The sequence below is a fragment of the Apis mellifera genome, linkage group LG5 (genome assembly GCF_003254395.2).
Source record: "Apis mellifera strain DH4 linkage group LG5, Amel_HAv3.1, whole genome shotgun sequence".
In the NCBI taxonomy this organism is placed as follows: Eukaryota; Metazoa; Arthropoda; class Insecta; order Hymenoptera; family Apidae; genus Apis; species Apis mellifera.
Window position 1 is genome coordinate 1,335,151 of NC_037642.1, and position 24,478 is coordinate 1,359,628.

Below are 24,478 nucleotides of genomic sequence, written 5' to 3' on the forward strand. Positions count from 1 at the left end.
ACCGACCGATCGGGGACAGCGACGCGGGAAGAATCCGAATTACTGAGGGGTTGGAAGCGGGGAGAGAAGGGGTAGGTGGTGATTAGGAATCGACGATTGGCCTCGTTACGCGAATTTATCGTATCTACGGCCGATTGAACCTTTAATCCGACGATTCTTATCGTGAAAAAGTTTACTTTACGGGGGGGAAATTATATTTTTTTTTTGTTCTTTGCATTTCGTCTCTCAATTTTTATTCCAGGGATCGAAATAACTACTTTATTTAAGTTTCGATTTAAATTTGAGTTAAGATAGACATAGATAAAATTTATATTTGTCTTGTGTCGTAATAATTAGAATCTAAATTTATTTTGTTTATTAGAATAAATCAGCATTGATTTTTGTATTACTTCACTTCTCTCATCTGAGAATAACAAATTGCACGACAAAATCTCGTAACGTAATATTTCTTTCCATTTTCCAAACTGTTCCGGCACAGTAGTGATTGATCCGTTGTCGGGAAATCACGTACAGTTCCCAGTATCAAAGAACCGCTGCGTCAATCCATGGCACAGCATCGCTCGACCGCGCATAATTCCGAACGAAATGCAAATCTTCCATCTCGCTGACCGCGTTCGGTAAACGCGGCGGATGATGCCCGATTTTCTTGTCGAAATTTTTTTTAACAACACTCGCAAAAACCCCGGTTGTGATGACACAAACGGTGTCCAAAAACTGGTTCTGATAAGGCGAGCAATAAACTTTAAATCGACATATTAAAAAAAAAGGAAGAAAAAATTGGCGGCGAAAGAATTGAAATTTTATTCCACGATTCCTCCCCTCGGAGGGAAACCGCTGGATGGCGGCGCGCGGGCGAACGAATCATTGTTCCATCGCGTATTTTCGGCTACGCCCCGCGTGAGAGTGTGTGCGCGCGCGCGCGCGAGAGAGGCATCGTTGTGTGCACACAAATTGCGTCCGACTATTTGCATCGTGACCCACTTACCTCGGGGATACGTTCCCCGTTTATTCGCGCCGCGTTTGCGTTTCCTACGCAACAACCGGTGGAAAAAAGAAGCTGCGATTCTTCTTTCCTTCCTCCCCCCTCCTCCTTTTCTTCCTTTTCATCTGTCTCGCTGTCCATGAGCAATTATTCGTTGCCTAGGCAAGGAGATCTTTTTGCAGGATTGCGTTATAATTAATTGCACCCTCACCTTTCATATGAATGGATGAATTTCAACGCGATTAGACGCGTATAGAACGTGGATTTTTCCATTTCGAATTCGCATTGATTAATGCAACGATTGTATATATATATATAAAAATGCGTTTCCCGCGTAAATATTTGTTACCGTTGATGGCGTCGATGTGGATACACGCGTCTCCTGTTTCGTGCTATATTACGTCACGATATTTAGCACGTATTAAACTATACATTTCCCGGATGTTTGTGAGTTATGTGTGCGTGATGGAGGTCGAGAACAACGTTGTGTAGTGAAAGGGAGGGGGTTCTTCTTTTTTTTTTGTTATTTTTTTCAGAAGTTGGTTTTCGGGGGAAATGGAACGTCGGATGAATGAAATCCGTTTTGTATTTCGTTTTATGAATCTGGATAATAGAGTTGCGTTCGTTTGATCATTGTGCGATTTTTTTTTTTTTTTCTTCCTTTCTTTGTTCTCTCGACGCTGAATGTTCTCTTTTGTTCTCCCCAATGCGATGCTTGAATTTTACATTTTATAGGTGTAGAGTATTTTTTTGCAGACTTGTAGGGTGTATATAATATACCGCAGGAAATAAGAATTTGAAGAGAAGGAGTTTCTATTTCTTTTTTTTTTTTCTTTTCGGATTTTTATTATTTTTCCGCGGGCGGAATAATATAAACTTGTTCCGTTTTCCATGCGAGATGTTGTTGTAAAGATTCGATGCGAAGTGAAGATGCAATCGAGTACGTTGTCAGGCAAATTAATCTGTGTCTTCTTTTTCTCTCCGTCATTTTCGCGGATTGATAGTATTGGATTTGAAGTTGTTCAAAATAATGAATCTTTTTGACACGCGATTCGTGAATGAATTTTGAAAAATTTAATCTAATTCCCGAATACGCATCTTTTCAAGAGATTACGAAATTTATAAAGATATTAAAAACGAGTGAGAAATTTTCGTTTCGTTATTTAAATAAATAAATATCCGAGAATATATACAGTAAACACATTTATATAACACGGAGTTATATATATGAATCCGTGTTAAATAACAATGCTGCAAGCGATATTTCGAAAAGTTTTTATCCTCAATTTTATTAATGGGAAATTGAAATTTTACCATGATTGATATCCATTCTATTCACCATGAAATATATATTTTCATCAATTTTTCAGTTATGCATACTATTCCAGTTTGTTTTTGTTTATAAAAATAAAAATAAAGTTACATTATTACTCGTATTATAAATAACCTTATGGAGTATTCGTTTCCTTTTTAATTTAAATATAGTTTATTTAAATCAGTTTTTTATCAATACGAAATCTTTCCGTTTCCAGATCAATGTTAAAATTCTTCGTCAAATCCCAGACTAATAATTCCATCCCAATAAAAGCCACAAACGAAACTCATTTTTCTCTCCTCTCTCTTTCTCTCTCCCTCTCTTTTTCGTTCCTTTCTCGTTTCTTTTTTTTTCATTACGGCGATAAAAACGAAACGAAATTAAAAAGGTCATGCACGCCCGCGTGTACTTTCTTACGCGAAAATCGTTAACGACGGCATAACACGCCTGATTCGCGTATAACGAACGGTCGTAATTATGGTTAACCCGTAGGTAGGCAATTTCCACGGTTACAGTGACCGTGAAACGATTATTGGTCCTGGAAGGGCCGTTCGTGCCGGTGAAATTACGATTAGGCCAATCGACTTCGTTCGCAGAAGCGGTCGCGCTATTGCCGCGGAACCCGATCTTGATTCGTTTGCACGGCCAAGTTAATTAGCCGGCTGCAAAGCGACGCCGCGTCTGGAACGGGCGAGAGACGGGGCTCACTGTGTTTATTTGCGCGGAACAAAGTGACCGAAAAAGGTCCGCGCCGTTTACGATTCTTTCTTCCTTTGCTCCCGCCGTCTCATTTCATCCGATCGTTAAGACGGTTGAAAAATTAGTCCATTTTATTACCGATTGATGGTAATTTATCGTCCATGTTGGTGAATTACGAGTTGTAAATTTATCGCAACGATTGAATTATTATAATACTCTTATAATGCAATAAGCGAGTGGAAAGATGAGACAATTTACTGTGATCATTTGTTTAAATTATTATTCAACTTATCGAGAGGATTAGGTTTTGTTCAATACGTGTCGAATGTGTGTCAACTTTGTATAATTATAGGATTGTTGTGTAATTTGAAATGTTTTTGCTATTTTTTTTTATTTATTCACGATTTATAAACGTATCGTTAATTTTATCGTTCTGGATGACGTCGATCGACGTTGAATTTGAAATTGCATCGAAAATATTTATTTACTTTGAAAGTGGGAATGTTTTTGTTTTTTAGCGTGCATTTTTCTTTAAATTAACGTAATGCGAGAAATTGAGAGCACAAATTGATTCGTGTTACGTTTAATTAGTTCAACTGGTTTATCTACTGCTTCATCTCTAAACACGAATAAAATATTTTACGTCCAAGAAGAGACGTAAGAAGTTCTTATGAGATGAATTTGTTACGAACAGTAGCTGTTTAAAATTGTTTACAGGATTTAAAAATGAATAATTGATGAAACGGATGAATTTTTAAAAACTGTTACTGTTAAAAATATCCATGCCAATTCCTAGATAAGATAGACTCTCTATTATTAAAGATATTTGCGTTACAATACGAATAAAATTTTAATATCTAATAAAGATGAATAAGCTTTGTCAAAACGAAACGTTTAAAATGACGATTACTCGATATCGAGTATTTATTGATATGAATTGATGTAATGGATTCGATTGGTCAAGGAACGAATGTGAAAATAAATAAAGACTGTCTGGCCTGTTGAAATACGATGTTATAGTTGGCGATGCTTTTATGATGATTCGAATTACATAGATTTTTCGATTGATGAACATAGATTATTATTGAAAATAATTATTAAAAAAAGTCGTAAAGCGATTTCTCATCTAATTTTTCATTACACAATAAAAGAATTCGTATAATATTGTCAATAATACGTAAGCTCAAATAGCCAAATAATATGATTTCACGAAGATTTATTTCTCGTGAAAATACCAGAGACGATCGATTCGATATCGATTTTATTTATCACGAGGGATGCGCGATAAAGCAGAAAGTTTATTCAAATACAATTTGTTCGCTCTCGAACAAATGTTATTCCCTCGATTTAATTGTGCAATGAAACAGAGGTAAATTGTGTCAGTCGTTGATCGCGTTGCAGTTTGTTTTACGGAGTTTTAACTCTTTACTCGATCGCGCTTAAACTTCCAGGTAAATTGCGATATTACACGCGTACAGGCGTATGTAATCGCCCTGTTTTACGACACTCCGTTGCCGTTCCAATTTTTCTCACAGAACGGAGTCAGACCTCGAGCGAATATCATTCCATTCTGCTCGAACGGAAACGGAATATATAACACATCTTTAAAGGTAGATATTTTAACGTTAACTTTTTTAAATTAACATTTCAAAGATTAAGATGGACAATTTTCGCTAACCTTTTAGCCAAATTTACCAAGTTTTAAACGAATAGACGAGTTACTCGATCGAGTGCAATCTCACTGAAACTCCAAGCGAACGATAGTCGATTATATTGTCACCCGTTTTACACGGTTACCACGCGTTAAACTATTTACCCAGATTTTCCAGCAAGAAACCCCAACTCCAGCGTTTGGATTAAGAGCACCTAATTCATTCACTTAACTTTTCTAATTATTTAAACTAAATTTTGGCTGCATTTTTTCGTATTTATAATAATAAAATTTAAAGTATACAATCGTTATATATATATACAATCTGCTCAAAATTGTTCCACAATAGCGTACAATGGAACATTATCAATTTGTTCGAACCACGCGCGTTATTAAATTAAAAAAAAAAAAAAAGAAAAAAAAAGAACCGGCATCCTCGAGAGCGGCGTATCTCGAGCGTAACGCTGCCCGATTATCCAACGGTGCGCCTCTCAACCGGCCGAAAATAACCGGCCAGTGGTTCAACCTTTTGAATCGAACGCGTGGCCCGCGTGGAAAATTCGCAAAATGCGGCGCGCGCACAGCGGCGAGCGTAAAACCGTCTTGTAAAAGTCTAAATGCGGACGTGGAGTTTTAAGGGGGGTCGTCGTCGTCGTTGTCGTCACACACGCGGCAGAGGGGTCAGGTCGAATTACGCGCGGCCGCCCTTTCTTTTCCCCCGCGCGACTCGGAAAGAAGGTCGGCGGAGGCTCACGCGCCTCCACGTGAATTGCGTATTCGGCGAATAGGAAAGCCCGCCACCCGGGCATCCGGCCAAGGAATGCAGACGCGGTTACGGATACGTGGCGGGACCTGTCGTAACAACCCTGAGCGAAACGTTTTTCGGGAGAAAGAAACGATGGAACCAAGTCTTCATTCGGGCCCGTCTGATTCATCGCGCCATTTCCATTCGGATTGAATACGTGTTAAGCTGTGTAAGAGATGCATTAGATGGAGGATGGATTATTGAAGTATAGCTTGAGATTTCGTAAGGGATCAAAATTATCGAATAATTTAACAAGTAGCATTGATATTGTAATTAATTCGAATTAAACGTATATTTAAGTAATAAGTTGTGTAAGAGATATATTAGATGGATTATTGTATGGATTATATGAATACTTTAACAAATAGCATTGATATTGTAATTAATTCGAATTAAACGTATATTTAACAAGTGTTAAGCTGTGTAAGAGATACATTAGATGGATTATTGTATGGATTATATGAATACTTTAACAAATAGCATTGATATTGTAATTAATTCGAATTAAACGTATATTTAAGAAGTGGCGTGTTAAACTATGTAAGAGATACATTAGGTGGATTATTGAAGTATAGATTATTGAAGTATAGCTTAAGATTTCGTAAGGGATCAAAATCATCGAATAATTTAACAAGTAGCATTGATATTGTAATTAATTCGAATTAAATGTATATTTAACAAGTGATGTGTTAAACTGTATAAGAGATGCATTAGATGGATTATTGTATGGATTATATGAATACTTTAACAAATAGCATTGATATTGTAATTAATTCGAATTAAACGTATTACAAGTAACGTTTAACAAGTGTTAAGCTGTGTAAGAGATACATTAGATGGATTATTGTATGATTATTATATTATCGAATATTTTAACAAGTTGAAACCTGTGTGTTTTAGAAACATTTAAAAGAATGAGAGAGAATATATAAAAATACGTGGAATATCGATAAACGTTTGCTGTTTCCAAAAATAATGAAAATTAAATTCAAATTAAGTGTTGTGAAAGTAGTAGAAGAAAAGAAAGGAAAAATCTCTCGATTAGTAACAAAGATGATTAATTTTATTCAAAAATTATAAATATTCGAATTTTCCAATGTTAGGCTCATTATTACGGTTCACGTGTGGAGAAATAGGGAAATAGTCGGCCATCCTTCAGCGTCGGCAATAGTGGACCATAATATCTATACTCCGGGGCGAGTTTCTGTGATATATTGTTGCTTTGGACGGACGTTAACTTGACGGGAGGAACGTAGATTGTCTTGGTTTGACAGCCGATAACTTTCCAAAATTGTTTCTAAAGATACAACCAGGGCCGGCCACCTTCCAAGCCGGCAGAATGAATTGCTCGACGACGTTTGAGATGAGTCTCGATAATGGCGTTTCGAAACCATCGATCTCGCGCTTTGCCAACAGGGAAAGGAACGAACAGGATCATTCTTTCGATTGATAATGGCGGGATTTCGCATCATTTTTTAAATATAATTTAATATTTGAAATTGCAATTTTATTGGAAGAGATCGTTTTGAATTTGAAATATCAATGTTATTATTCAACTTTTGATTATGGAGTTCGATAGTATGTACAAGACTTATAAATTATATAAATATATAATAATTTTCTAAAGTCTTATAATTATAATTTAACGAAGAAACAAGCTATCTTCTATAATGTACTTTTATTTTACTTTATGTTATTGAACATGCTACAATGCAAATCAAATTCTACTTCTATTTATTAGAATTACCAAATTGTCAAATTTTTGTAACTTGCTAAAAATAATCAATTTTTATTTAAGCAGAAATATAATTATAAATACCTAATCACTATTTTTGACTTTAATCATTTCTGTGAAATATGTTCAATAATTGAAGAAAACTAACTATATTTACTGATGCTACAATGCAAATCAAATTCTACTTCTATTTATTAGAATTACCAAATTTTTATAACTTGCTAAAAATAATCAATTTTTATTTAAGCAGAAATATAATTATAAGTACTTAATCACTATTTTTGACTTTAATCATTTCTGTGAAATATGTTCAATAATCAAAGAAAACTATATTTACTGATAATTGCATTTCTATATAATCTACTTTTATCATAAATTATATTCAATACTCAACGTTGCAAAAACAAAAAAAAAAAAAAGAAACGAAGAAAATGTGTCAAAGGGAAAAATTCTCCAGTTCCAGTTTTCAAATTCTCGACGGTATATTCGATGATCGCGCCACTTCGAAGCGTGTACTTAAACCCAACAAACGATCGTAACAAATGGTCGGTCGAAATACGAATCCGTAATAGCCATTTTGCCTCGGCCGGTCACCGATGCCGGTGAAATAGCGAAAGCTCCCCAAGAAAATAGTTGGCCATTCGTCAGCGAGCGGCGATCGTGGACCATAATATACCGGGTCGGCAGATAAGTTACTGCTTGGGACAAGCATTAATTTGGGGCTGAGTTGGCGCGCGAGACGGCACGCCACGCCGTGAACTCGGTTCTCCACGCTTCAGGATCTCTCCCTCGAGGCTATTCCGTCCCGTTAACGGATAGCCCGTGCCCCTTAGGCGAATCGATCCTTCTTAGGTTGGAAAGCGGCGGCGCCTCCAACGAGAGACCGATTCCAAGTCGCGTCCTTCGAGAAAAACAAACATTCGATTCGTTCCTCTTCTCCGCCATTGTTCGCCGAACGACGACGAGTTCCAAGTTTCGTCTCGCTCCGCTTGATTGACGGCCTTCGCGCCCCGGAATTTCTTCTTAAGTCGGTGTTTGAAAGTTTAACGCGTGGTGGAATTGATCGGTTATTGGGGAATTTTATTTTCGTATTTTGGGGATGGAACGAAAATGGATGGAAGAATTTGTAATTTTTGGAAAAGAATATTACTTCAATTGCTTATACAGGCTTATATAAAGGCTATCCCAAAATTAACGCAAGATTTGAATTAAATGTAAAAGAGAGTTTTTAGTCTTTAGATATTTATTCTTTAAGTGAATTATAAAATGCATAGGATAGGATTATTTATGGAATAACACATCGAGCAAATGGCCTTCATGGCTTTACTGGCACATACGCATCCTTTTGTCGAAATTTTTTTATGACCTTTCTGTATAATCGTGGCTGAATTTCGTTGATGCAGCGTTTAATTTACTCTTGTAATGCACATGGTTGTGGGATTGTTGACATAGATCTTTGACTTCAAATATAGAAGAAATCTAATGGTGTTAAATCACATCTAGAGGGCCAATTCTGATCATCGAAATGAGAGAATATATGACCAGGAAATGTTTCATGCAGTAATTGAATTGTTTTATTGGCTATATAGCATCGTCTTGTTGAAACCACATATTGGCCACATCAATATCATCCAATTTCGGCAGAAAGAACTGTGTTATCATGTTGCGATATCAAGCACCATTAACAGTTGCTGCTTGACCAGCCTCTCAAAAAAGTATGGTCTTATGATGCCTCCTGCCCAAAATCCACACCAAACAGTGACACCTTGTGGGTGCATTTGTTTTTCGTTAATCACACGTGGGTTCTCCGAACCCCAAACACGGCAATTTTGGCGATTAATAAAGCCATCGAGATGAAAATGTGCTTCATCGATTATTTTGCTCGAAAAACCAGCATCCACTTTTTGATGATTAATAATAATAAAGACATGTTGTTGTATCTCAGCTGTTAAACTGTTCTTTTTTCAGAGTTGCCAACAACTTAATGCAAAAATGGCGGCAAATTCAAATCTTAATTTTGGGACACCCTTTATATAAGCTTTTGTTATTTTACTCGAATCAATAGATATGTAGAATTAAATCGTACAATCAGCTGCAGAAATATTCATAGGTTATTTATATATAAGAAAATTTAATTCTTTGAATTATTTTGAAAAATCTGATTATTAAAACTCGAATATCTCACAATTAATATTTTACTCTCCCTTGATATCACTAGTTAAAAGATTATGATAATAATCGATTTTATGATAACAACACAATTTCATTCCCGTTCCTGATTCTACAAGAACAATATATATTATTCCCATCAAATTCTAAATTCCACGGTGAGAGCCGGGACGGAAATATTTCCTCCCTTACGGTTTCCAAAATCACGGAGGCAAGGCACGGACTTTTGACCGGCGAAGCAGCGTCGAGTGCTGCACGAGGGGTGAGGGGGAGGGGGGAGGAAGAAAGAGCAATTCGACGGTACGGAGTGTTCGGCACGACCCTGAAACTCTGGGTAGTCACGCAAGCACGCGGAACGCCGCTAGGTATACTCGATGCCTCCCCCTCCCGATGTCCCTTCCTTCGGGAGGGTTCTAACGATGCTACGGAATTTTAATTCGATTTGTAGCGGGAGCCTTGGCTTCCGCGCCGTCTACGAGAAGGCGTGGAATCAGAATCCCTGCTGTATTCTTCGCGCGATAAATCCTCAGCTCGGTGTAACCCAATTATTTCTATAGCCGGGCATAGTGCACACTGTGCTTCCACCCCGGAAGATCGGGGGACTTTTGTCAAAGCGTTAATTGGAAAATGGCGTAGGGGAAAGTCGTGCTTGAACCGAAGAAAATAAAAGGCTCCTCTTTGCCGATAGACTCGAGGAAGTTTATATTTTTAAATTGGAAGATCGTTATTTTTTTTTTTTTGAATGTTATTTCGATCTAATTGGAAAAAGTCGATTGTTGGAAATGTTGTTGTTCTATGTTTTTACTCGCACAGGGAGGGAGAATTTACAGTATTTATGGTTCTAACGAGGATGATATATTTTTGCACAGTTCGTTGCGCATTTTATTTGACTCTCGATAGGCAAAATGTTGAGAGATGCTTAATCGACTCGATAAAATTTGTCTTCGAAGCTATTCTTGAATTTACTTGCGAAAAAAATATAAAATAGGTAGATTTACCGTTTTATAATAAAGAATTAATTCATAGTGCTAGACACTTTTAAGACTATGACATTTTATATTAATTATTGAAAATATTTTTCATAATAATGATGAATTTCAAAAATCTGATTAAATTTGATGGAATTGATCAATTTGATTTTCGTGTAATTCAAATGTAATGAAAAAATGTAAACTTTTGAAAGTTTAAGTTTTACTCTTTTAAATAAAAATTTCTGAAAAGAGAGGATTTGTATGTAGATAATTAATTTATATGTGTAATATTTATAATTGTTCCATATCTACTCTACCAAATAACTAACATCTATCAAAGTAATGTTGTGCATAGTTTCTTAACACAATACAAATACGTTTAATAATAATAATAATATTCGCTTTTATAAATCAACTTGGAATTTAGCTCTTCGACTTCGGAGAGTTATAATTAAACCTCGTCTCAAATATAACGACGTTTGTCACATTTGAACCGTAATTCGTGTTCCAAGTGACTCGACTTTGTCGTAAGACAAAGGGTTAAGATGTCAAAGCAGGCTCCGCTTTGTTAAACTATGCTTTAATTAGTTGTGATACACACGAAGCTAAAACTAGACTCCTTGAAACGTGAAAATTCACTTGTGCGACAAAGATTTCAACTTCCAACCCGTACGAATAAAATGTTTATCCGCGGTAACAGAATTTTCGACGCGGGAACAGAGGGAACCGACCTACTTTAACTCGCTCGTTTCCCTTGCACGTGTAAAACAACGTTATTCTTAATTGCGGTGACTCGTTAAGAATCATATTGTGAAAAGACTCGAATTATTCTCATTCAAAATTCCCCTCCCCTTTAATTCGAATTTTCAAAAGAAGAATCATCGAAGTTTATTTAGAATCATCGAATATGACAATGACAGAAAATTTCTATCGTCGAATACGAAGAATGGGGGAAGCTTTTTTTGTCTTTGCTCGATTTAATTCCATCCATATCAAACCCGGAGGGATGAATGGTTTAAATCTACCGAAACAAACGTTCCACCTTCTCGTGATGGACGTCGAGAGTTTTTATCTCGGCGAAACTTGCTTCTTGCGCGTCTTATCTGGGATTATTTCTGTTACGGCTATTTCCGCGGGGATCTGCATAACGCGGTTGACAGCTAATTTATACGTTCCCGCGTATTTCTCCTTCCTTTCTTTCCGATATTAATTTCGTTATTAATTATATATATATATTTCATAGGATCAAGAAGATTATTACGATGACAATAAATTTCTTCTTCTTCTTCGAGAGAGAGAGAGAGGGAGAGAAAATATATCGCGCGTTGTGAAAATATTTTCATGGAGGATGGACGAGCAATTTGGATGATCGTTAAGTGGAATTATTTCATTCTTCCATCCCAGGGAATACACATCTATTTCTAGTTATTAAATTGGAGCGGGCATTGGATGGAACACGCGAGTCGAAACGATCATATAACGTCAAGTGGTCGTAACATATTCCACTTTATTAATCCTGAAACCATCACGGAACGGTAAACTATGAATTCACCGTGCAAACATGTCTTGCAAACAATCAACTTAACAAGTGTAACCAATCAAATGAAACGCGCATCGGTTCAGGAGGTAAATTCATACCCGCCATACCCCCTCTCCCCCATATAAATCCCCGAATACAAGGGCCCACCGCAATTGGCCCGTAAATATCTAATTATTCAAGCATCAACCGGCACCGGTGTCCGACTAATTTCACACTGTCGAGGAGGCCACGTCAACCGGCGATAAGCTTCGGGTAATTACCCGAAATGCCAACACCGAAAATGTCAAACAGCGAAGAAGAGAAAAAAAAGACAGAGAGAGAAGAGGGAGACGCACAGATGATTGGAGACAGGCGGATTAAAAATTCCATTTGCGAGCCGGGGGGACAAGTTCAAGCGCGGGAGCATCTCATTAAAACAGTTCGATGGACGAGACGCGCGCGATGACGAAAGGATTAAACGTGGCAGAGAAGCTCGAGGGAGGTCGGAATGACAGTAATAACAGAGCCGTCCGTCAAAACCGAACTTCCACGGACGTGTTCGATAATCCAACGAGCCACGGTAACACCGGCTGATCTGTCAGCTCTAGTTTCTCTCTCTCTCATACACATACATTCGGTGATCGAGATTCTCGAGAATCGGAATTTCGAAAAAAGCGACCGATTTTATTTCTTTTTTTTTTCCCCCGACGATAACGCGTTGCGGCTGGCTTTTCGATGTCATTTGGCACGGGCTGATAGGAAATGGAAACGCGAGGCTCGGATTGTCGATAATTCTCTCTGGTGGTAACTGGCCGATTTCGAGCAGGCATTTTGGAAGGCGGGCTCGTCGATGTATAAGCGGTTAATTTATTAAGGGGAGGGGGGACGGTGGTGGTGGAAGTTTTATACTTTTGGTTTGGGTTAGAGGAGTGAAAAATGAGTAGTGAAAAATGAGAGTTACAATGCCTCGATATTTTTGCTGTTAATAAACGGGGGCGGTGTGATTAAGCGTTAAGATCCGTGAGTTTAAATCTAGGGCGTGTAGCACTGCTTGATTTACACCACTGTTCCTGAGTTTTATTGGCATTCGTCGAAGAAATATCGCAATATACTGTTATTTCAACGAATTTCATAAAAAAAAAAAATCATATCGAGAAATAAATAATAATGAACGCGACAAAATTAGAGATATCTACTTATAAAAACGTGCCACTTGTCGAAAATTGAATTTTGTGTCCTGAATTTAAATTTATAGAAAAGATTGTACGTTTGAGTATTTCTAGTTAGCATACTAGTTGCGAGCAATCTGAGATAGAGATAGACGGAGAGAGAATCTTTCTTCTGAAAATGCTCGTACAGAGAATTGCCATATTTCGGCATCCGGAACAGGAATTGTGCCGGGGGAGGTTGTTATGGACTTCGTTCAACATCTCGCACACGCAATATACGTGGAATAACACGCGCCACTATTATCTCCATCTCATGCAAAGTTTTCTTCGTGGAACCGGATACGTGGGGCAACTCAAATTAGACTTATCCGCGTTGCATCATCAACTCGTAGATGATGCATTAAGTTACTCCATTTGAAACAATGGGCCATGATACACGAGCAACTGTGCGTGAATGGCGAATTGCGGTGCAGAGAGTTTGCTGCGCTCACTCGCCGTCGTCGTTTGACAAAACTTCGTATTATTATTATTTCGTTACGTATTAAATTAGGGTGCGGTTTCTTTCGATTATTAAAATTTTCCAAAAATGGGTGATGATGATAAGAATTTTGAATCAATTTCGCGCTTTCGATATTTAGAAAAAAAGCGAATCTTTAATTAAAAACTTCGAACTTGACATTGCGAGAAGAAAAATTATGAATAAAGGTAGATTTCGTTTCAATCTCGTCATTGCCGTAAATATTCAGCTTGGCAACAGTAACGTGATATAATAATAGAAATAAAATGGACAATGGAATAAGATAAAATAGGAAATATCCAAGTCGATTGGATTCTAAAATTAGATGAAAAATAGATGAAGGTTTTAAATTCTTTTTTTCTCCATATTTTAAAATAGCTTCTCAAGTCTCGTTACATTTTGGTAGAATTAATTCCTATTTTCATCCTCGTTCGCGACGAGATACATTTTTGCAAATCTTACCATCTACTCGACAAATATTTTAATTTTCTTTCTTTCTAAAAAATATCATAAAGATCAGAGATTTCTCGTGTTAAACGGGAAGCGATGTGATATTGCAAACAATACGTGTGCATGTATCCTTACCGGAGCTCGGTTCAATTTCGAGGGCGTTTTACACGGGAATCGTGCTTTAACGCGGCTAATAATTAACACCATATTTCAACGGATAACGAGGGAACGTGCCGTTTAACGCGCGCCTCGTCTATACGCAACGCGTACAACGGCGATTTCTCTCGAAACCTCTCTCGACGCGAGTAAAATTTCTGGTTAAGCTCTTTTCTGCTTGATGTATGGATATTTTCAATGGATATTCGGAACGTTCCAACGTTGTAACGATCCGCGTGAATGCCGGCGGCACAAGCCACGTGGACTTAGCCTTAAAATGATCCACGATGAATGAAAGTGTTATTTTATCCGTAAGAACGCCCGTTCGAATGCGCCGATTCGACGCCAAAAGAGCCAACCGTTCGCCCATCCATCCGTTGATTCCTCGCCAGAAATTTCGTGACGGAATCTTGCGTGACGTTTTTCTAGAAATAAATATATACATACACGCGCGCCCGTGTGTGCGCGTGCGTGCACGAACACGTTACTATCGCGCGACCATCATCATCCTGCCATTTCATGCGTTTTGGCTCGGACGCCATCACGGACGACGTCGAATCGCGATATTCGAATTTCCATCCTGATCCATTCACCGCGCTGACCATTTGCTCGGTTTGATGCCTCGTATATATGGAACTCTTCCTCTCTCTCTCTCTCTCTCTCTCTCTCTCTATTCGTCCGTCTATATTCTTCCGTCTCTCTCTCGTTGTGTATTTTCTACTTTGATTACCAATTTTGATAATATCCGTTCGCGCAGTGTCAATATCTGTATGCAAAATGCAGGATGAGGATTATATATTTTTTGCATAAAACGCGTGTGTATGAAAATTTCCGTCGAGCCTGTTAATGGCGCTGTATACGTATAGGAGATATACGTAATACGAGAGGGGAGGGGGGAAAAGGATCGTCGATATCTAGAATTTTTTTTAAAAATTAACAATTAAAGCGAAAGTAATTTATTTCGAGGAGAGAGAGAAAAAATCGGGTTGATCGCGTAATAATTTCTCCGAAATAGCCGAAAGCTATTTAATCCTTGAGAAAATCTCTAGGAAAATAGAAACGAGGAAATAAAAAGTTGCGATCGGGCAAAAGGAAGGCGAAAAAACATGGAAAGGGAAGCGCGCACATTAGCCCGAGAACTCCGATTCGTAGATTTATCGGGCAAAGTTCCATTCCGCTCAATGTATTCCGGTAGTCTTAAAAAGGTCATCCATTTCCATCCACTCTCCTCTCCTCTCCTAGTCGTGTTCCTTACTCTTATACACACACACCCGCTTTTGATATACACGATATTAATTCGCATTAATTCAATATCGTGATTCACTTATGCGTCGGGATGGAATGCCACGAGGGGTGATTCCTCTTACCCTCTCTTCTTCTCCTTTTTTTTTTTCATCTGACGGCATTTTCGTAAAATGAATATTATATTTGGAAGAATACGGCGTTTCATGTCAGTATATAAGAAGCGCATAGAATATTTTAATTAAATCCGAGCCCTCGGAGAATCTCGGCAAAAGGAAAGAAAGAATATATATATATATATATATACATATATATATATAGTGGGAGTATACTGCCTTGAGGAGATTTATTACCGTACTTGGAAAGACTAAAACGCGACCGAGTAAATAGCGAGGAACGTGGAGTTTATTCGATGCTGTTAAAAATTCTTTAAGCATTTTCCCCGGCTGGATAAATCTAACGTTCGAGAATTAATTAAAAAGATGTGCCTTTATCGTGATGTTAAATATGACGCGAAAAGCAAATACTTTCCTTTTCTTTTTCTTTTTTAAAGAACCTCGTCTATTAACAGATATTCATTAACGTATATATATATATATATATATATAATATAAAATTATGAATAAAGCGCTACTTTGATCGAAGAATTGATCGATTAAAAATTATCAAATTTTATTTAATCGTCTTATTAAAACTATACAGATTTCGATCTCCTCGAAATTAAATTTTAACAGTTGTAATAGTTTCGTTTTCACCCATTTGATAATTACAATTGAACGATTTAAAGGTGTATGCACATGTAAAATGATCGATAAAGCTTAAATAATTCAAAATTAATTGCAATACGTATAATTAATCTTCCAAATCTGTGAAAATTAAATACCGAGGATAATATTTCGATTTATATTCGGAAAAGTGGATGCGCAAATCCTTGATTCAATGATCAAGGGCTCGCGCTATCCGCTTCACTCCGCCAAAGATAATCGATCAATCGTTATTATTTAACGCGCAAACACGATGTATAATAATATATAATTTTTTTTTTATCCAATTCGAATCGATTTCTGAAAATCCGATTATCCGAACTTAAGTTATTTCAACTCGAGGACGTAAAATGGAACCCGTCGTTCGTTGGCAACTATTCGCGGCTCTATTAAGAATTCGGATACAAATTGCCGTACGCGCAATCAGAGTTGCCCTCGCGGACAACCGCCTCGCTGTTTCGTATCGAGCAATTCGCTTTCTCGCGCTCCCTCTAAAAATATCGACGAGTGTATATCGGTTACAAAACACGAAGCAAAGAAGCGCGATGCGAATAGTCGCTACACGACCCTGGAATTAATGATGATCCGGGGGGGGGGGGGTCTCGTTAACACAGCCAACAAAATTGTTATTAAATTGACCGGCTTTATTTGGTTTCGTCGCGGGCAGCAGTTAATTAGGTGACCGAGACAAATGGCGTCGTGCTCTTTCCTCACTTCGTAAATCCGTTACCGCTCACTTTCTCTCTCCCTCTCGAAATTCTAAATCCCCGTCTCGAACGTTTTGTATTTTCACAAAAAGTTCGGCCAACTACCGGAAAAGAGACGATGCTCCACGGTGGCGCCGTTACAACGATTTACGGCATCGCTTTTCCACGGTCGTTATGCTCGTGACATTCGTCGATCGTAATTTTCCTCGCTAATGCGCTTAGGCATCGAGTCGTGTTTCCTCTTTCTCTCTCTTTCCGTGTTTGACGTATCTCGTCAATCCCATCGAAAATATCGGAAATAAAACTTCCTACGCGAGGTTGTTAATTTCTTTCTTCCCGAGATCGGGATACGAGTTTCTTGGAATTAGCTCTGCACGCGCAGAGTTTTACGTTTCAATGGTATTGAACGAAGAGAAGGATATATATATATGTGTGTATTTACGGGATGGAGAGAGTTTCTTTCTCGATTTCTTTTCATTATTCGATAATTTATGTTGCTTTTGATGCGGCTGCTTTCTCTTCCAACCGCTTGCGTTTGATAAAATATTCCGCTCGCTCGAATGATTAATTAATAATTTCGCGGATCGAGAGAAAGAGAGAGAGAGAGCATATTTAGCTTTGGAGTATATTTCACATTTTAACGGGTTTCGATCTCGATTTCGTTACACGATCTCGAAATGGCAGATATCTTTCTAATTATACGTGTAATTTTTTATATCAAGAGTCGAGATAACCTCCAATTTGAATCTATTTTACGAACGAAATCTAACGCGTACACAATTTTGTGAAAAAGAACGTTGAAGGATTTATTTTTCGAGGAATGATTGTTAGAAACAGCGCGAAACAGAAGATTGTAGATTGTGTTGATTTCGATGGCGATGAAAATTTCTCGTGGGCGGAAAGAAACATCGAAGACAGGTGAAGCAATAACACGTGAACGAGTAACGGGGAGGGGGAAGAAAAAAAGAAAAAAGTTGCGGATAATTCCCGGCTGTAATTATTTGCACAGGGGAATAACGAAAATTCTGCGGTCGCGTTGACAATTAACAGAAGCTCTACGTCAAATAGATTTGTTTTTCCACGGCCATTAGTAAGGTTACACCGGAACATTTCCCTTAATCCGTGTTTACGGAGGGTCGGGGCTGAGGTATATATACGCTCCCTCTATCTCCCCGTTAAGAAACGAGAAGCTTACCAGACGCTGCATTTTTTTCGTAAACGAGCCAGGATAACGGCGCGAGTCACGCGTAAGAAATCGCGCTAAAATGTTGTATCTTACGTTGACAAGGTACGATAACATTCTTGGTATAGTAACAAGTCCATTCGACTTTCTATCTAGATAACACCTGGCTATCTGTTGCACAAATAATGACTAGATTTCGTGATTATACTTGTTTGATATTTGATATTTCAAATGAAAATCGATAAATTCTGTGAATTATTTGCTTTTGCGAAAAGATTTCGTTTACTAGTACGTATATTCGTATCGATAAATTTTTTTTTATTAATCCTTTTTATTTATAATAAAAATACTCTTTTCATTTGATGCGTGTGAAATGCAAAGAGAAATTAAAAAATAATATTCTTGTTGTCAAAGTATAATATTACTTGAAAAGATAGGAGGAAAAATATCATAAGAGAATTAAAAACAAGATTGAAAAAAATGGAATAAAATAATGAAAAGAATAAAGTAAAAAGGAAAAAATTGTATTGGATTTTCTAAAAAAATATTTGGAAATATTCTCTTTTTCTTCTGTATATCTCCATTTATAATTTTTATACTACTAAACCTATTCTATTCTATGTTACCAAGAACATTGTAAATTTATAGAATAGAATAGTTTATGAAATGTGAAGTTTGAATCATCTCGATGTGTATTATAAATCCTTAAAATTGTAGATTCATATTTCTTATAAATTCATAATACATATGAACAACTATCGAAAATATAACTTACCGATAAATAACCGCATAACTGTTACACGATACAATATTCAACACTTACAAAATAATTGATTTCAAATTTCCTAGCGGCTGCACATTTTCCACTCACGTATCACTTAATACCTATTCTTTGCAAAATTCGAAACTGTCATTTCTCGTTCCGTATTATAAGATTCTTATTTCTTTTATACGATAACACTGTAGAATGTAAGAATGTAACGAAACTTCGCGTCAAACGGTGTGGTGTGGGACGATGGCGAACACTTGCGATGACAGCGACAGCAAAGGCGAAAATTTAAAATCTGTTCCCCCTCCCCCCACTCGATTAGAAGGCAAAGGGGAAGCGGGACGAAAGGACGACGTAACGCGTGTGCGCGGAAGTGTGGCGCGCGCGGAAGGATGGCTGGCCGCGAGGAAAAGAGGGTGAGCACCACAGGTGGTGGGCGTCCCGACGTCATGAGCGCCGCTGCACAACGCGACAAACAACTAAACGTGGCCGTCGACGAAAATCCGTCTCACCGTGTGTTCATCCATCCGTCGGTGGTACAACGCGTTTGTCACGAACCGAAGGCAAGGAACGATCATCAGTTTCGGCCACGTCTTCGTCGTACGCGCTCGTGTCTCTCCGTCTCTCTCTCTCTCTCTTTCCCTCTGTCTCTCTCTGTTCCTAGCGTACGCGCATTAAACTATATATATATACACAGTATACACACGTAAAGTAATACACGACCTATATATCTCTCTCTTTCTATACGTAGCCTACTATTACTACGTGCACGCGCACTGATCTATCTATCTCCTTCCCTTTCCGGCATCCCCTTCTTCTCTCTTTCTCCGACCTTCCGTCCTTACCCCTCTCACATGCCCCGTCGGTTCGTTTCGACGAGATACCGCGCAGTGGCGCAGTCGTCGCCACGAGAGCGACGTGCTCTCCGTCGGTGGTCATGAATCGTGCGGCGGAAGAGGTCCTCGCGAGCCGGCTGCCGCCGTCGTCGTCGTAGTCGTGTAGTCCTAGTCATCGTCGCCGCGCCGTTATGTTAATCCTTATCGTCGCGCGGTATTCAAGTTCTCTGTGAATCACTTAAGTAAATCGTGTTTGATAATCAGTTTCGTCGTGATGGTGATCGTGCGGTACATGGGATCCGTTTGATCGTCTCGCGTGTGGTCGATTCGAGCGCGACTATACCGATCGAACTCCGGCCGTGTTGTTGCGTTTACCGTGTGACGATCGACAGTGGTGTTTTTTGCAAGTAAGAAAATGGGCTTCGGTGGGCGCGTGCCGCGTCGCAGTGAACGTTGCGTCGCTGATCGCCGACAGCGGCGCCATAACGGGGCGCGTTCGCACGCGATCACAGTGTGAGACGAGAAAAAAAAAAAGAGAAGAAAAAAAAAAGAAAAGGAAGAAATAGGTGCGGAAGCTGGTTCACACGCTACGATCAAGGAGGAAGAGAGAGTCTTCTTTTCGCTTGTTTTGGTTTTTTTGTTATAATCAGTGTCGTGATTATCGCCGCGTGATTAAGCACGGTCGTACGGAGATTGTGCTGTGCTTCCCCCAGAGGAGGAACGAGAGAGAGCGCCGAGGGCTGAAAATGTGAGAAAACTTATTGTTCCGGCTGGTTGGCGGGACACCGGACGATTTCGTTGACAAGGTAATGTGATACGGCTGACCGAACGTTTTTACGCGCCAAATGAACGCGGCACGGCTCGTGTCGCGTGATTTACGCGTTGTACGCGCGCAAACGCGACACATCGCGGATTTCAGCGGAACGTGTGCACGTTATATACGATTTGTGGACTCTACCTCTTCTCGTGCAATCGCTTTTTTTCGCGACTCGTGTTTAGCATCGGTGTACAGCATTGTTCGCGCGGATAGAATTTTCCAATGCAATTCAGCGTGGAAATGTCGCGAGAGATTCGTCGAAATGGCCAATCCATCGTCCATATCGATTAACGTAATCGATCGTAATATCGCTATTACGCTTGGAAAATAATAGGACTTCATAATACTATGACAGACGTAGATTGGAGTATATGATCTTATATATATTTATATTAATTGTAAATATTTCGATATATATATACATTTTAAAAATATTTCGAGAAACGAAAATACTTTTAATATCTCAGGAAAAATTCACGCGTGTTAAAAATTTTTTCAAATCTTGTTTCGAACTTAAAAAAAAACAATTCTCAATTTAGAAGAAAGAAAAAATTAAATATTACATTTATAATATCCAGATATTCTGAAATTTAATAATTCGTTTTACTTATTTCAAATCGCAATATCGTATCGCTTTTCTTTTCTGAAAAGTCGATATCGAGGCGAGCGCGTTCGAATAAGCGGGAAGTGATTAATCGAACGCTCGTTCCGCGGTTCGACGGCGCGTAACAAAACGAAACTCGCTTTCCACCAGAGCACCACGGTGGAGCTCTTGCTCCGTGAAAGCGCAAAACCATGAAACGAATAAAGAGGCTCTGCGAGTCTAGTAACGGCTCTGGTCGTCTCTCGCGTCCGGCGGATTTACTGTTTACGCTGTTTCCGGTGGCGCGAACGTACGTAAAATTTCGAGAATCTCGTTCGAGTGACTCGTGCGAGTCTTTTTCAGATCGATACTCGGAGTCAAGGTTGCCGGTAGAGCGGCGGCAGCACGTAAAAATAATAATAACGCGCCTCGACGAGAGGGAAAAAGTGCGAGAGAAAGAGGGACGGCGGGAGGATGGAAATGGGAGGTGGAAGGTGGAAACAAAAAAGGGAACGAGGCGGAACGGTTTCACGCTCCCTGTTGCTCCGCACATTGTTCCATATTTGTCCGGCTTCGGTGACCCTATCGGAAAAGCGCTATAAATAGAGAACGATTTCCAATTTTACACAGAAAGGCAGGCAACGCACCAACTGCAGACGAGAGATGCGACTACTCGAGTGCGCCAGACGTTTCCTTTCGTAATTAGGTCAATCTGTGCCTAATGAGACGTTACTCGCGCGTACCTCCACAGCCGTTTCGCCTCATTTCAGGCTGGCGAGATTTGTCCCCTCGGATCGAAAGATTTTAATTAAAGGTTCGCCACCGAGATTCGTCGCGATGCCATCCCTGTAGCTTCTTCCAATACCTCTTCGCGCTCTCGTTTTCGAGAGGTGTGCTCCTCTCCTCTCTCAGGGGAAGAGATGTCGTTTCGTTGAATATGTCGCATTGATCTTGGTTTAATTTGTCGATTAGTGTAATAGAATTATCGATGAATATCGATGCGGAGATAGAGTTGTAGGAGAGTAGGAGAGAGAGAGAGAGAGAGAGTTACGATATAAATAGTTGTTTAGGATGACAATAGTGGTATTGTTTGTCGAGAAAACAAATGCTGAGTAAACATTAGGTGACGTCATTTATTTTGCGCAATTTATTTAACGTCGTGGGCTCGTCGTTCTAAAGATAATAAAAGTTGTACTAATTTTGTACAGTGGCTATGTCGGTTTACAGGAACCAAGTGCATAAGATTTTATGCAAAAGGGGGGGGGGGAAAGGATTTGGAAGGGATAAAAGTTCAAAAGTTTTTCTTATTTTTCTTCTTCATTCTTATAAAATATCTCTATTCTCAGAAGAAATTCGTTCCTGTGCATATAAATTTGTACAATACATTTTTCATTAATGACATTTCTAACTATACATTTTGAAAATATACATTACAATTATCCATAAATAATTCATTCACGATACAATGGGACGTCGATTATTCGAAATTTAGTTGTTCAAACAAATCGAACAGCGGATGAATATTATTAACTATTATAATGATATTTAAACCAGCATATCTAATAATGTTTACATTCATTTTTTCAAATGAATTTCTCTTACCTGGAACGTATTATCTCTCAATAAACGTATGTATTTGAAAATTATTCAAATTTCTTTTAATCGTTTTTTATCGACGAATATACGATATGCATATATGATAAACAGATTTGTCAATTGTCAATAATCGATCGACGTTTGTAACGTATAATCAATAACCAATAACCAATACTTTTTACTTTCAAAGCCACAAAAACGTTTGAACTACGCGTTTGAAATATTTTACTCGTATTACTTATAAATATAGATGATTGTGTCCATAATTCGGACTGGAGATCACCGACCACCAACTGAATTATTACGGAATATCAGTAATAATCCGTGTCGCAATCACGCGGGCCCGGTATTAGTTGCATTCTTCATTCAGTGAGCGCATCAACGACTTCCTCGTCGGTGGCGTGTATTTGCGCGCGTGGCGCTTTAAAATAGTCACCGGTAAATATACACACCAGCGGGGGAACACTTTTATTTATCGCGGCTACTACGTGCCGTTTCTGATTGACGGGCATTAGCTGCGGCCACTCGAACATTCGTACACGGCTGCCGTGTCGAAACGAATTGAAACGTCGCCGAATATTTACGGGGAATTTCCGCTGCCGCGGGAAGAAATCGCGATTCGAAATTCCGATGGAGAGGAGAATCGAGAAGATGCAATTCGGGATCGAATCTCTCTGACCGACTCTGTCTGCAAGATTATCTATTATCGAGTAATTTAAAAATCTTGATTCACTAATGTATGGAAATTTACCGAGCAAAATTGAAAAAAAAATATTCTCCTTCACGTATTACGCGTAATCGAGGACTTTTACGTTGACTCATAATAGAAAGAGAGAGAGAGAGAGAGAAGAAAAGTAAGCAATCGACGCGATGATGCGTCGGTCTGACAATTTTGGCTGAATCTACTGCATCTAGTTTCTCGCTTGTAATATCAAGATGTGGAATTCCTTGGTATTTTCAAGGGAAGCGTTATATGATTTTATCACGATTTATGGAAATTTTATAATTTTCTAATTTTGTAATTCCGTGTTATTTACAATTGTAATATATATGCAAGTTGTTAAATTTGACTCGCTGTGCATCGGAAAAGGTCAAAGGGATCGGATTAAATTTTCAAAGTAATCATTGTTACGTGAAACAATATATATATATATATATATATATATAGATTTTCTTCTTTGATAGACAAAGATAACAATTTCAAGTTGAATCCGAGTTAAGATTAAATTTGTATCGGGGCAGGTAATAATATTTGTAATTTATTAACTCACATCTTATATTCATTCATCTTGAACTGTATAAGAAAGCATGTATATCGAGGTTATTTTTGCTATTGGCAAGAGTATTATTATCGTACTTTATAACACATTTTCGTTTATATATTTTTCTTCTCTAATTCGAGATTATTATTATTATTATTATTCACGATTCCAGTAAAATTAACACTGATATTATATCCTCCTTTATACTTTACTACGAGTATATTCGAATACCGTATCATTCATTGCATAATCTTTGGCAACAGATTATAGTGCAGTGTTTCTGGAACTTACTCATAGAGGAATTAATTAAAGGCGTAGCCTTTGCTTCGCGTGGTGAGGTAAAAACTTAAAAAACATTTTTTATACCGATTTTTTTTTTCAATAAATCCTTTCTTTTCTTTTTTTTTTTTATACATTTATTAATTTTTTCTTATTAAAAGCTCGATCCCTTTCGAAAGTATATTATTTAGTAGTATGGATGTTTATTTTTTCTTTTTTTTTTTTTTTCGATTCGACAGCGAGATATTTCCCCTTTCATTCCTCTCCAATAAATCGTGCAATTATTTGCCCTGCAACTCTCT

General features: G+C 38.2%; 1 protein-coding gene across 7 annotated transcripts in view; it reads left to right on the plus strand.

Moving 5' to 3' along the window:
• The window catches only part of LOC408822, a 698,419-nt gene that overhangs the window by 283,087 nt on the left and 390,854 nt on the right, over nt 1–24,478 (plus strand). For 2 of the 7 annotated variants that reach the window (XM_026440821.1, XM_026440823.1), the window contains exon 1: nt 19,736–20,445. The exons of the other annotated variants lie outside the window; for them this stretch is intronic. The gene's annotated coding sequence lies outside the window, so the exon portion shown is untranslated. Of the gene's footprint in view, nt 1–19,735; nt 20,446–24,478 lie in introns of those variants that run through there. 7 annotated transcript variants of the gene reach the window in all.